The following is a 14,743-nucleotide window of genomic DNA, read 5'->3' on the forward strand; positions in this document are numbered from 1 at the left end:
CGGGGACCAGTGTAGATCCCACGGCGCTGTGTACTGTCGGGGTGATCCCTGTCGCTGGGACCAGTGTAGATCCCGCAGCGCTGGGTACAGTCGGGGTGATCCCTGTCACTGGGACCAGTGTAGATCCCACAGCGCTGGGTACAGTCGGAGTGATCCCTGTCACTGGGACCAGTGTAGATCCCACAGCACCGTGTACAGTCGGGGTGATCCATCACTGGGACCAGTGTAGATCCCACAGCACTGTGTACTGTCGGGGTGATCCCTGTCACTAGGACCAGTGTAGATCCCACAGCACTGTGTACAGTCGGGGTGATTCCTGTCACAGAGACCAGTGTAGATCCCACAGCACTGTGTACAGTCAGGGGGATCCCTGTCACTGGGACCAGTGTAGATCCCACAGCTCTGTGTATTGTCGGGGTGATCTCTGTCACTAAGACCAATGTAGATTACACTGTGCAGTGTACAGTCGGTGTGATCCCTGTCACTGGGACCAGTGTAGATCCCACAGCACTGTGTACTGTCGGGGTGATCCCTGTCACTAGGACCAATGTAGATCCCACAGCGTTGTGTACAGTCGGGGTGATCCCTGTCACTGGGACCAGTGTAGATCCCACAGCGCTGTGTACAGTCAGGGTGATCCCTGTCACTGGGACCAGTGTAGATCCCACAGCGCTGTGTACAGTCGGGGTGATCCCTGTCACTAGGACCAGTGTAGATCCCACAGCACTGTGTACAGTCGGGGTGATCCCTTTCACTGGGACCAGGTACCACAGCGCTGTGTACAGTCGGGGTGATCCCTGTCACTGGGACCAGTGTAGATCCCACAGCGCTGTGTACAGTCGGGGTGATCCCTGTCACTGGGACCAGTGTAGATCCACAGCGCTGTGTATAGTCAGGGAGATCCCTGTCACTGAGACCAGTGTAGATCCACAGCGCTGTGTACAGTCAGGGAGATCCCTGTCACTGAGACCAGTGTAGATCCCACAGCGCTGTGTACAGTCGGGTGATCCCTGTCACGGGGACCAGTGTAGATCCCACGGTGCTGTGTACTGTCGGGGTGATCCCTGTCGCTGGGACCAGTGTAGATCCCGCAGCGCTGGGTACAGTCGGGGTGATCCCTGTCACTGGGACCAGTGTAGATCCCACAGCGCTGGGTACAGTCGGAGTGATCCCTGTCACTGGGACCAGTATAGATCCCACAGCACCGTGTACAGTCGGGGTGATCCATCACTGGGACCAGTGTAGATCCCACAGCACTGTGTACTGTCGGGGTGATCCCTGTCACTAGGACCAGTGTAGATCCCACAGCACTGTGTACAGTCGGGGTGATTCCTGTCACAGAGACCAGTGTAGATCCCACAGCACTGTGTACAGTCAGGGGGATCCCTGTCACTAGGACCAATGTAGATCCCACAGCGCTGTGAACAGTCGGGGTGATCCCAGTCACTGGGACCAGTGTAGATCCAGTGCACTGTGTACAATTGGGGTGATCCCTGTCACTGGGACCAGTGTAGATCCCACAGCACTGTGTACAGTCGGGGTGATCCCTGTCACTGGTACCAGTGTAGATCCAGTGCACTGTGTACAGTTGGGGTGATCCCTGTCACTGGGACCAGTGTAGATCCCACAGCACTGTGTACAGTCGGGGTGATCCCTGTCACTGGGACCAGTGTAGATATCACAGCGCTGTGTACAGTCGGGTGATCCCTGTCACTGGGACCAGTGTAGATCCCACAGCACTGTGTACAATTGGGGTTATCCCTGTCACTGAAACCAGTGTAGATCCCACAGCGCTGTGTACAGTCGGGGTGATCCCTGTCACTTGGACCAGTGTAGATCCCACAGCACTGTGTACAGTCGGGGTGATCCCTGTCACTGGGACCAGTGTAGATCCCACAGCGCTGTGTACAGTCGGGGCGATCCCTGTCACTGGGACCAGTGTAGATCCCACAGCGCTGTGTACAGTCGGGGTGATCCCTGTCACTGGGACCAGTGTAGGTCCCACAGCGCTGTGTACAGTCGGGGTGATCCCTGTCACTGGGACCAGTGTAGTTTACACTGTGCAGTGTACAGTCGGGGTGATCCCTGTCACTGAGACCAGTGTAGATCCCACAGCACCGTGTACAGTAGGGGTGATCCCTGTCACTGGGACCAGTGTAGATCCCACAGCACTGTGTACTGTCGGGGTGATCCCTGTCACTGGGACCAGTGTAGATCCCACAGCGCTGTGTACAGTCGGGGTGATCCCAGTCACTGGGATCAGTGTAGATCCCACAGCGCTGTGTACAGTCAGGGTGATCCCAGTCACTGGGACCAGTGTAGATCCCACAGCGCTGTGTACTGTCGGGGTGATCCCTGTCACTGGGACCAGTGTAGATCCCACAGCGCTGTGTACAGTCAGGGTGATCCCTGTCCCTAGGACCAATGTAGATCCCACAGCGCTGTGTACAATCGGGGTGATCCCAGTCACTGGGACCAGTGTAGATCCAGTGCACTGTGTACAGTTGGGGTGATCCCTGTCACTGGGACCAGTGTAGATCCCACAGCACTGTGTACAGTCGGGGTGATCCCTGTCACTGGGACCAGTGTAGATCCAGTGCACTGTGTACAGTCGGGTGATCCCTGTCACTGGGACCAGTGTAGATCCCACAGAGCTGTGTACAGTCGGGGTGATCCCTGTCACTGGGACCAGTGTAGATATCACAGCGCTGTGTACAGTCGGGTGATCCCTGTCACTGGGACCAGTGTAGATCCCACAGCATTGTGTACAATTGGGGTTATCCCTGTCACTGAGACCAGTGTAGATCCCACAGCGCTGTGTACAGTTGGGGTGATCCCTGTCACTGAGACCAGTGTAGATCCCACAGCACTGTGTACAGTCGGGGTGATCCCTGTCACTGGGACCAGTGTAGATCCACAGCGCTGTGTATAGTCAGGGAGATCCCTGTCACTGAGACCAGTGTAGATCCACAGCGCTGTGTACAGTCAGGGAGATCCCTGTCACTGAGACCAGTGTAGATCCACAGCGCTGTGTACAGTCAGGGTGATCCCTGTCACTGGGACCAGTGTAGATCCCACAGCGCTGTGTACAGTCGGGTGATCCCTGTCACGGGGACCAGTGTAGATCCCACGGCGCTGTGTACTGTCGGGGTGATCCCTGTCGCTGGGACCAGTGTAGATCCCGCAGCGCTGGGTACAGTCGGGGTGATCCCTGTCACTGGGACCAGTGTAGATCCCACAGCGCTGGGTACAGTCGGAGTGATCCCTGTCACTGGGACCAGTGTAGATCCCACAGCACCGTGTACAGTCGGGGTGATCCATCACTGGGACCAGTGTAGATCCCACAGCACTGTGTACTGTCGGGGTGATCCCTGTCACTAGGACCAGTGTAGATCCCACAGCACTGTGTACAGTCGGGGTGATTCCTGTCACAGAGACCAGTGTAGATCCCACAGCACTGTGTACAGTCAGGGGGATCCCTGTCACTGGGACCAGTGTAGATCCCACAGCGCTGTGTATTGTCGGGGTGATCTCTGTCACTAAGACCAATGTAGATTACACTGTGCAGTGTACAGTCGGTGTGATCCCTGTCACTGGGACCAGTGTAGATCCCACAGCACTGTGTACTGTCGGGGTGATCCCTGTCACTAGGACCAATGTAGATCCCACAGCGTTGTGTACAGTCGGGGTGATCCCTGTCACTGGGACCAGTGTAGATCCCACAGCGCTGTGTACAGTCAGGGTGATCCCTGTCACTGGGACCAGTGTAGATCCCACAGCGCTGTGTACAGTCGGGGTGATCCCTGTCACTAGGACCAGTGTAGATCCCACAGCACTGTGTACAGTCGGGGTGATCCCTTTCACTGGGACCAGGTACCACAGCGCTGTGTACAGTCGGGGTGATCCCTGTCACTGGGACCAGTGTAGATCCCACAGCGCTGTGTACAGTCGGGGTGATCCCTGTCACTGGGACCAGTGTAGATCCCACAGCGCTGTGTACAGTCGGGGTGATCCCTGTCACTGGGACCAGTGTAGATCCCACAGCGCTGTGTACAGTCGGGGTGATCCCTGTCACTCGGACCAGTGTAGATCCCACAGCACTGTGTACATTCGGGGTGATCCCTGTCACTGAGACCAGTGTAGATCCCACAGCACTGTGTACTGTCGGGGTGATCCCTGTCACTAGGACCAGTGTAGATCCCACAGCGCTGTGTACAGTCAGGGTGATCCCTGTCCCTAGGACCAATGTAGATCCCACAGCGCTGTGTACAGTCGGGGTGATCCCAGTCACTGGGACCAGTGTAGATCCAGTGCACTGTGTACAGTTGGGGTGATCCCTGTCACTGGGACCAGTGTAGATCCCACAGCACTGTGTACAGTCGGGGTGATCCCTGTCACTGGGACCAGTGTAGATCCAGTGCACTGTGTACAGTCGGGTGATCCCTGTCACTGGGACCAGTGTAGATCCCACAGCGCTGTGTACAGTCGGGGTGATCCCTGTCACTGGGACCAGTGTAGATATCACAGCGCTGTGTACAGTCGGGTGATCCCTGTCACTGGGACCAGTGTAGATCCCACAGCATTGTGTACAATTGGGGTTATCCCTGTCACTGAGACCAGTGTAGATCCCACAGCGCTGTGTACAGTTGGGGTGATCCCTGTCACTGAGACCAGTGTAGATCCCACAGCACTGTGTACAGTCGGGGTGATCCCTGTCACTGGGACCAGTGTAGATCCACAGCGCTGTGTATAGTCAGGGAGATCCCTGTCACTGAGACCAGTGTAGATCCACAGCGCTGTGTACAGTCAGGGAGATCCCTGTCACTGAGACCAGTGTAGATCCACAGCGCTGTGTACAGTCAGGGAGATCCCTGTCACTGGGACCAGTGTAGATCCACAGCGCTGTGTACAGTCAGGGTGATCCCTGTCACTGGGACCAGTGTAGATCCCACGGCGCTGTGTACTGTCGGGGTGATCCCTGTCGCTGGGACCAGTGTAGATCCCGCAGCGCTGGGTACAGTCGGGGTGATCCCTGTCACTGGGACCAGTGTAGATCCCACAGCGCTGGGTACAGTCGGAGTGATCCCTGTCACTGGGACCAGTGTAGATCCCACAGCACCGTGTACAGTCGGGGTGATCCATCACTGGGACCAGTGTAGATCCCACAGCACTGTGTACTGTCGGGGTGATCCCTGTCACTAGGACCAGTGTAGATCCCACAGCACTGTGTACAGTCGGGGTGATTCCTGTCACTGAGACCAGTGTAGATCCCACAGCGCTGTGTACAGTCGGGGTGATCCCAGTCACTGGGACCAGTGTAGATCCCACAGCGCTGTGTACAGTCAGGGTGATCCCTGTCACTAGGACCAGTGTAGATCCCACAGCGCTGTGTACAGTTGGGGTGATCCCAGTCACTGGGACCAGTGTAGATCCCACAGCGCTGTGTACTGTCGGGGTGATCCCTGTCACTGGGACCAGTGTAGATCCCACAGCGGTGTGTACAGTCAGGGTGATCTCTGTCACTAGGACCAATGTAGATCCCACAGCGCTGTGAACAGTCGGGGTGATCCCAGTCACTGGGACCAGTGTAGATCCAGTGCACTGTGTACAGTCGGGGTGATCCCTGTCACTGGGACCAGTGTAGATCCCACAGCACTGTGTACAGTCGGGGTGATCCCTGTCACTGAGACCAGTGTAGATCCCACAGCGGTGTGTACAGTCGGTGTGATCCCTGTCACTGGGACCAGTGTAGATCCCACAGCACTGTGTACAGTCGGGGTGATCCCTGTCACTGGGACCAGTGTAGATCCCACAGCGCTGTGTACAGTCGGGGTGATCCCTGTCACTGGGACCAGTGTAGATCCCACAGCGCTGTGTACAGTCGGGGTGATCCCTGTCACTCGGACCAGTGTAGATCCCACAGCACTGTGTACATTCGGGGTGATCCCTGTCACTGAGACCAGTGTAGATCCCACAGCACTGTGTACTGTCGGGGTGATCCCTGTCACTAGGACCAGTGTAGATCCCACAGCACTGTGTACAGTCGGGGTGATCCCTGTCACTTGGACCAGTGTAGATCCCACAGCACCGTGTACAGTCGGGGTGATCCCAGTCACTGGGACCAGTGTAGATCCCACAGCGCTGTGTACAGTCGGGGTGATCCCAGTCACTGGGACCAGTGTAGTTTACACTGTGCAGTGTACAGTCGGGGTGATCCCTGTCACTGAGACCAGTGTAGATCCCACAGCACCGTGTACAGTCGGGGTGATCCCTGTCACTGGGACCAGTGTAGATCCCACAGCACTGTGTACTGTCGGGGTGATCCCTGTCACTGGGACCAGTGTAGATCCCACAGCGCTGTGTACAGTCGGGGTGATCCCAGTCACTGGGACCAGTGTAGATCCCACAGCGCTGTGTACAGTCAGGGTGATCCCTGTCACTAGGACCAGTGTAGATCCCACAGCGCTGTGTACAGTCGGGTGATCCCAGTCACTGGGACCAGTGTAGATCCCACAGCGCTGTGTACTGTCGGGGTGATCACTGTCACTGGGACCAGTGTAGATCCCACAGCGCTGTGTACAGTCAGGGTGATCCCTGTCCCTAGGACCAATGTAGATCCCACAGCGCTGTGTACAGTCGGGGTGATCCCAGTCACTGGGACCAGTGTAGATCCAGTGCACTGTGTACAGTTGGGGTGATCCCTGTCACTGGGACCAGTGTAGATCCCACAGCACTGTGTACAGTCGGGGTGATCCCTGTCACTGGGACCAGTGTAGATCCAGTGCACTGTGTACAGTCGGGTGATCCCTGTCACTGGGACCAGTGTAGATCCCACAGCGCTGTGTACAGTCGGGGTGATCCCTGTCACTGGGACCAGTGTAGATATCACAGCGCTGTGTACAGTCGGGTGATCCCTGTCACTGGGACCAGTGTAGATCCCACAGCATTGTGTACAATTGGGGTTATCCCTGTCACTGAGACCAGTGTAGATCCCACAGCGCTGTGTACAGTTGGGGTGATCCCTGTCACTGAGACCAGTGTAGATCCCACAGCACTGTGTACAGTCGGGGTGATCCCTGTCACTGGGACCAGTGTAGATCCACAGCGCTGTGTATAGTCAGGGAGATCCCTGTCACTGAGACCAGTGTAGATCCACAGCGCTGTGTACAGTCAGGGAGATCCCTGTCACTGAGACCAGTGTAGATCCACAGCGCTGTGTACAGTCAGGGTGATCCCTGTCACTGGGACCAGTGTAGATCCCACAGCGCTGTGTACAGTCGGGTGATCCCTGTCACGGGGACCAGTGTAGATCCCACGGCGCTGTGTACTGTCGGGGTGATCCCTGTCGCTGGGACCAGTGTAGATCCAGTGCACTGTGTACAGTCGGGGTGATCCATCACTGGGACCAGTGTAGATCCCACAGCACTGTGTACTGTCGGGGTGATCCCTGTCACTAGGACCAGTGTAGATCCCACAGCACTGTGTACAGTCGGGGTGATTCCTGTCACTGAGACCAGTGTAGATCCCACAGCACTGTGTACAGTCAGGGGGATCCCTGTCACTGGGACCAGTGTAGATCCCACAGCGCTGTGTATTGTCGGGGTGATCTCTGTCACTAGGACCAATGTAGATTACACTGTGCAGTGTACAGTCGGTGTGATCCCTGTCACTGGGACCAGTGTAGATCCCACAGCACTGTGTACTGTCGGGGTGATCCCTGTCACTAGGACCAATGTAGATCCCACAGCGTTGTGTACAGTCGGGGTGATCCCTGTCACTGGGACCAGTGTAGATCCCACAGCGCTGTGTACAGTCGGGGTGATCCCTGTCACTGGGACCAGTGTAGATCCCACAGCGCTGTGTACAGTCGGGATGATCCCTGTCACTAGGACCAGTGTAGATCCCACAGCACTGTGTACAGTCGGGGTGATCCCTTTCACTGGGACCAGATACCACAGCGCTGTGTACAGTCGGGGTGATCCCTGTCACTGGGACCAGTGTAGATCCCACAGCGCTGTGTACAGTCGGGGTGATCCCTGTCACTGGGACCAGTGTAGATCCCACAGCACTGTGTACAGTCGGGGTGATCCCTGTCACTGGGACCAGTGTAGATCCCACAGCGCTGTGTACCGTCGGGGTGATCCCTGTCACTGGGACCAGTGTAGATATCACAGCACTGTGTACTGTCGGGGTGATCCCTGTCACTGAGACCAGTGTAGATCCCACAGCACTGTGTACTGTCGGGGTGATCCCTGTCACTAGGACCAGTGTAGATCCCACAGCACTGTGTACAGTCGGGGTGATCCCTGTCACTTGGACCAGTGTAGATCCCACAGCACTGTGTACAGTCGGGGTGATCCCTGTCACTGGGACCAGTGTAGATCCCACAGCGCTGTGTACAGTCGGGGTGATCCCTGTCACTGGGACCAGTGTAGATCCCACAGCGCTGTGTACAGTCGGGGTGATCCCTGTCACTGGGACCAGTGTAGATCCCACAGCGCTGTGTACAGTCGGGGTGATCCCTGTCACTGGGACCAGTGTAGATTACACTGTGCAGTGTACAGTCGGGGTGATCCCTGTCACTGAGACCAGTGTCGATCCCACAGCACCGTGTACAGTCGGGGTGATCCCAGTCACTGGGACCAGTGTAGATCCCACAGCGCTGTGTACAGTCGGGGTGATCCCAGTCACTGGGACCAGTGTAGATCCCACAGCGCTGTGTACAGTCAGGGTGATCCCTGTCACTAGGACCAGTGTAGATCACACAGCGCTGTGTACAGTCGGGGTGATCCCAGTCACTGGGACCAGTGTAGATCCCACAGCGCTGTGTACTGTCGGGGTGATCCCTGTCACTAGGACCAGTGTAGATCCCACAGCGCTGTGTACTGTCGGGGTGATCCCTGTCACTGGGACCAGTGTAGATCCCACAGCGCTGTGTACAGTCAGGGTGATCCCTGTCACTAGGACCAATGTAGATCCCACAGCGCTGTGTACAGTCGGGGTGATCCCAGTCACTGGGACCAGTGTAGATCCAGTGCACTGTGTACAGTTGGGGTGATCCCTGTCACTGGGACCAGTGTAGATCCCACAGCACTGTGTACAGTCGTGGTGATCCCTGTCACTGCGACCAGTGTAGATCCAGTGCACTGTGTACAGTTGGGGTGATCCCTGTCACTGGGACCAGTGTAGATCCCACAGCACTGTGTACAGTCGGGGTGATCCCTGTCACTGGGACCAGTGTAGATATCACAGCGCTGTGTACAGTCGGGTGATCCCTGTCACTGGGACCAGTGTAGATCCCACAGCACTGTGTACAATTGGGGTTATCCCTGTCACTGAGACCAGTGTAGATCCCACAGCGCTGTATACAGTCAGGGAGATCCCTGTCACTGAGTCCAGTGTAGATCCACAGCGCTGTGTACAGTCAGGGCGATCCCTGTCACTGGGACCAGTGTAGATCCCACAGCGCTGTGTACAGTCAGGGTGATCCCTGTCACTAGGACCAATGTAGATCCCACAGCGCTGTGTACAGTCGGGGTGATCCCAGTCACTGGGACCAGTGTAGATCCAGTGCACTGTGTACAGTTGGGGTGATCCCTGTCACTGGGACCAGTGTAGATATCACAGCGCTGGGTACAGTCGGGGTGATCCCTGTCACTGAGACCAGTGTAGATCCCACAGCGCTGTGTACAGTCGGGGTGATCCCTGTCACTGGGACCAGTGTAGATCCCACAGCGCTGTGTACAGTCGGGGTGATCCCTGTCACTGAGACCAGTGTAGATCCCACAGCGCTGTGTACAGTCGGGGTGATCCCTGTCACTGGGACCAGTGTAGATCCCACAGCGCTGTGTACAGTCGGGGTGATCCCTGTCACTGGGACCAGTGTAGATCCCACAGCACTCTGTACTGTCGGGGTGATCCCTGTCACTGGGACCAGTGTAGATCCCACAGCGCTGGGTACAGTCGGAGTGATCCCTGTCACTGAGACCAGTGTAGATCCCACAGCGCTGTGTACAGTCGGGGTGATCCCTGTCACTGGGACCAGTGTAGATCCCACAGCGCTGTGTACAGTCGGGGTGATCCCTGTCACTGGGACCAGTGTAGATCCCACAGCACTGTGTACAGTCGGGGTGATCCCTGTCACTGGGACCAGTGTAGATCCCACAGCACTGTGTACAGTCGGGGTGATCCCTGTCACTGGGACCAGTGTAGATCCACAGCGCTGTGTACAGTCGGGGTGATCCCTGTCACTGGGACCAGTGTAGATCCCACAGCGCTGTGTACAGTTGGGATGATCCCTGTCACTGGGACCAGTGTAGATCCCACAGCACCGTGTACAGTCGGGGTGATCCCTGTCACTGGGACCAGTGTAGATATCACAGCGCTGTGTACAGTGAACACTACCTCATTGTTTTTCCTTACTGTTGGCATTACTTACATATATTTTCTGGTTTATTCTTATTTATTTTTATTCTAATTTTAGTGTACTTTATATTTAGCATTCTCCTGCTGCCATGAATATTGCATTTTGTGACACGTCGGTGAGAATGAAGCTGATTCTGCTCCTCGTTCTCTCTGTTCGGGTTCTGACCCTCACTGTGTCTCTCAATGTGATTCTGATTCTGATTCTGTTTCTGACCCTGGCCCTGTCTGGAGTGGCAGTCAAATGTGCAGGAACGCAGGAGACATAGACTACTGTCCCAAAACGGCAGATTTCACAACATCAGTGACATTGAATCTATTCTGATTCGAGCAATGTGAGGATTAGAGGACTCAGCCGAGCACGTCGCAGGCACGTCCTCCCCACAATCGCTAGCATCTACTGGAGGCGCTTCCTCAAGAATGCAACACCCATCACCAAAGAATCCCCAATATCATCTCCTCACAGCTACCATCAGGCAGGAGGTACTGAAGCCTGAAGTCCCACTCCACCAGCTAATCCCTGCAAACAGCCTAAGAGTTACATCTGCCCGCACACCTCCTTCTTCATCTCCATTCCGGTCCCCAGGTAGTCCGTCCACCTGCAAATCTGCTGGGGTCGTCTATTGCGTCATAAATTGGGCGACCTCTTCGTCACGCACCTCCACACCATCTGCCTCGTGGGACATTCCAGTGGCCAAACGTTTTAATTCCAATTCCCTTTCCTGTTACGATGTGTCGGTCCATGGCCTCTTCGTGTGCCACAGTGACGTCACCACAGGGTGGAGGAGCAACATCTTATATTCCATCTGGGTAGCCTCCAACCTGAGGGCATGAATATTGCTTTCTCCTTCCAGTAAACAAATCCCCCCCCCCATTCCCCATTCTGATCTCTTCCCTTTCTCCTGTTGTCTAATCTGCTTTCCTATCAGGTTCCTTTCTCTCCAGCCCTTGTTATTTCTCTCCCACCTGTCTTCACCTATCACCTTCTAGCTATCTTCCTTCCCTCGCCCTAACTTTCTATTCTGGCATCTTCTCCCTCCCTTCTCAGACCTGTGAACAACCTTGGCGTCAAACATCAACTGTTCACCCCTCTCCATCGATGCTGCCTGAGCTGCTGTATTCCTCCAGCATTTTGTGTGTTACAACCCTTCTGGCTCATTCTTGAACCTACCAGAATATCCCTAATCACTACCACGGTGTAGCAGGCCCTGACTATTTCAAAGATTCAAAGTTTCATCGTACATCTATTATCCAAGTACATGTGCAGAATACAACTCTGTGATTCGTTCTCCCACAGGCAGCCACAGAACGAAGGAACTCCCTGTTCAAGGGAACATCAAACACCCAACTCGTGTAAAAGAACAAGTTTGCAAACAGGAAAAGTGAGCAGACAGCACATAGAATATCAAACGTCAAACCAGGAGTCCAGGAGTATTCAGTTCAGCGCCCCACCGCCAGCCAATGCTGGCCACAGGGCCACTGTTTGCCAATGTGCCCCAGTCCACATCAATCGCTGTGATCAGACGCTCAAAACAGCAATAAATGAGTAACAAAAAATCCAAGAATACATGCAACATGAACCTCAAAGTCCCCCAAAATAAGTCCATCGCAATGAGCATTGCTGATCAATAAGAAACCACAGGATTCTGCACCTTTCCTCAAACAGCAGCTAACGAGAGGGGAGGGAACGAGCCATCAAACACAGGCAGATGGTGGTGAAAACCCGCCAGTGCTCTACAGTCGTCCTCATCGACTGTAACCTTGCTCAATATCTCAGTCGGAGGGAAGCAATGCAGTCGATCATGGGCTCCAGGCCTCGACGTCTCAATCAGAGAGAAGTGATGGAGTCAATCGTGGGCTCCAGGCCTCGACGTCTCAATCAGAGAGAAGTGATGGAGTCAATCGTGGGCTCCAGGCCTCGACGTCTCAATCAGAGAGAAGTGATGGAGTCAATCGTGGGCTCCAGGCCTCGACGTCTCAATCAGAGAGAAGTGATGGAGTCAATCGTGGGCTCACACCCTCCATGTCTCAATCAGAGAGAAGCAATGGAGCTGATCCTGGGCTCACACCCTCCACATCTCAATCAGAGAGAAGCAATGGGGTCAATCATGGGCTCACACCCTCCACATCTCAATCAGAGAGAAGCAATGGGGTCAATCATGGGCTCTCACCCTCCACATCTTAATCAGCGAGAAGCAATGGAGTCGATCATCTTCAGGCTTCCTGGTCTCCAGGCCGCACATTCTGCACCAAACCTCGCTGAACCCTCTTGGAGACAGCAAAGTGCCGGATCGTTCAATTGGCTCAAAAACACACCAACAAAATATAAATCACAGATTCCAACTGCACTCAGCTTAGTAGCAGAATTATATTTGAAAGCAGAATTAAAAGTAGTTTTGTGAAATGTCGGCAGGATGTCACCTCTGGTAGTGTTGTTTGCTAGCACTGTCCTGCAGAATTTTGCTCTACAATATACTTTTTTTTGTTCTAATTATGTTCTTTCATGTTTAATTTTGTATAATTTATAACTGTGATTTTTGATGAATACTGTGTCTCGATGCGACAGTACTGGACACATCTATATAGCTCGGATGCCTAAGACTTGCACAGTACTGTATTTGTTTACAGTTTGTAAATCTGGCCGGAGAATAGGATGTTAGGAGTGGTGAGGCTGGAGTGCCACGGGAGGGCTGTTGCTCAGATGGCAGAGCAGGAGTGCCAGGTGCCACAGGTGTAGACACACCCAGCCCTGATACTCCAGGTCATTTGATTCCAAACAATTGGTTTATTGATCATTGGTGCTTCCTGCTCGCTCCCCTGTTCCTTCCCCTTTTCCCAACCACGATTCCCGTCTCCCTGTCCCCTTCCCACTCTCAGTCCACAACAGAGACCCATATCAGAATCAGGTCAAGTCAAGTTTATTGTCATTTAACTATATACAAACGAGAAAAAGTTTCTCTGACCCGGGGTGAAAAGCACAGTCGTACACAGAACATGTGCATAACACACAATAACTTAGGAAAGTAAGGATAAAACCTTACAGATGAATCGTGCATAGATAAACGAAGTAAAGTGCGTGAATTAAATACTGTCAGGTACAGAACAGATTAATGCAACACGTACAACACGCTGGAGGAACTCAGCAGGTCGGACAGCATCAGTGGAAACCGTGTTGTACATGTTGCTTTGACCACAACATCTGCAGTGTACTTTGTGTTTACAGAACAGATTAACTAGAGACACTTCAAATGCGATTCAGCAAGGAGTTCAGAAACCCAATGGCCTGGGTGAAGACATTGTTTCCCATCCTGACCGTTTTTGGTTTTATGCGTTGGAGTCTCCTGCCTGACAGGAGAAAGTCAAAGAGGATGCTGGGTGGATGGGTGGGATCCGTGACAATACCAAAGGATCCTGATAAACGTCCCGATGGACGGTGGGGAGACCCCAGTGATCCTCTCAGCCATTCTCAGTCCTTTGTAGGAACTTGTGGTCTGTTACTCGGCTGCTTCCATACCAGATGGAGATACAACTTGTCAGAGTGCTCTCAAATTAACTGTAAAGTACAGTTACGATGGGCGTTGGTGGGAGACTCAGTTACCTCACTCTCTTCAGGAAGTGGAGGAGTTGCTGTGCATCTCTTGTTCAGAGAGGTGATAGTAAGGGACCAGGTGAGGCCAACCATGGTGTGAACTCACAGGAATTTGGTCCACTTTACTCTCTCTAAAGAGGAGTTAAGTATTCACAGAGGGGTTTATCATCACTTACATATGTCAATAAATCTGGGGGTTTTTGCAGCAGCAATGCAGTGCAATATCTAGAAACGTAGAAAACCTACAGCACAATACAAGCCCTTCAGCCCACAATGCTGTGCCAAACATGTGTAGGTTCACCCACAGCCCTCTATTTTTCTATGCTTCATGTATCTATCCAGGAGTCGCTTAAAAGACCCTATCGTATGCGCATGTTGCATCCAAGCTGTTGATGAGACGTGCAAGGGAAGTACGGTATGGAGAGCAAACTACTCCTCATGTAGCAGGCTCCCCCTCTCCATGCAGCTGAAAATCCAAAGGAACAACAGACTGACAGACTTGGCATCACCAGTGTCACAGGAGTTGCCAGTCAGCATTGAACTTGATGTAGGGCTGCCTTAGGGACTCCAGCTCTGAATTTTCCCTTAGGGTTTACTCCCGAAGCCTTCCCCATGAGTGGGTATAGTCGCAAGCAACAGAGGTTTGAGATCAGAGTTTCCCTTCTCCTAGATGAGCTGCCAACCACAGCTGATGGGTCCTAATACCCTGTTTGGACAACCTAAACACTGGCC

This window comes from Hypanus sabinus, chromosome 11, assembly GCF_030144855.1.
Source record: "Hypanus sabinus isolate sHypSab1 chromosome 11, sHypSab1.hap1, whole genome shotgun sequence".
NCBI lineage: Eukaryota > Metazoa > Chordata > Chondrichthyes > Myliobatiformes > Dasyatidae > Hypanus > Hypanus sabinus.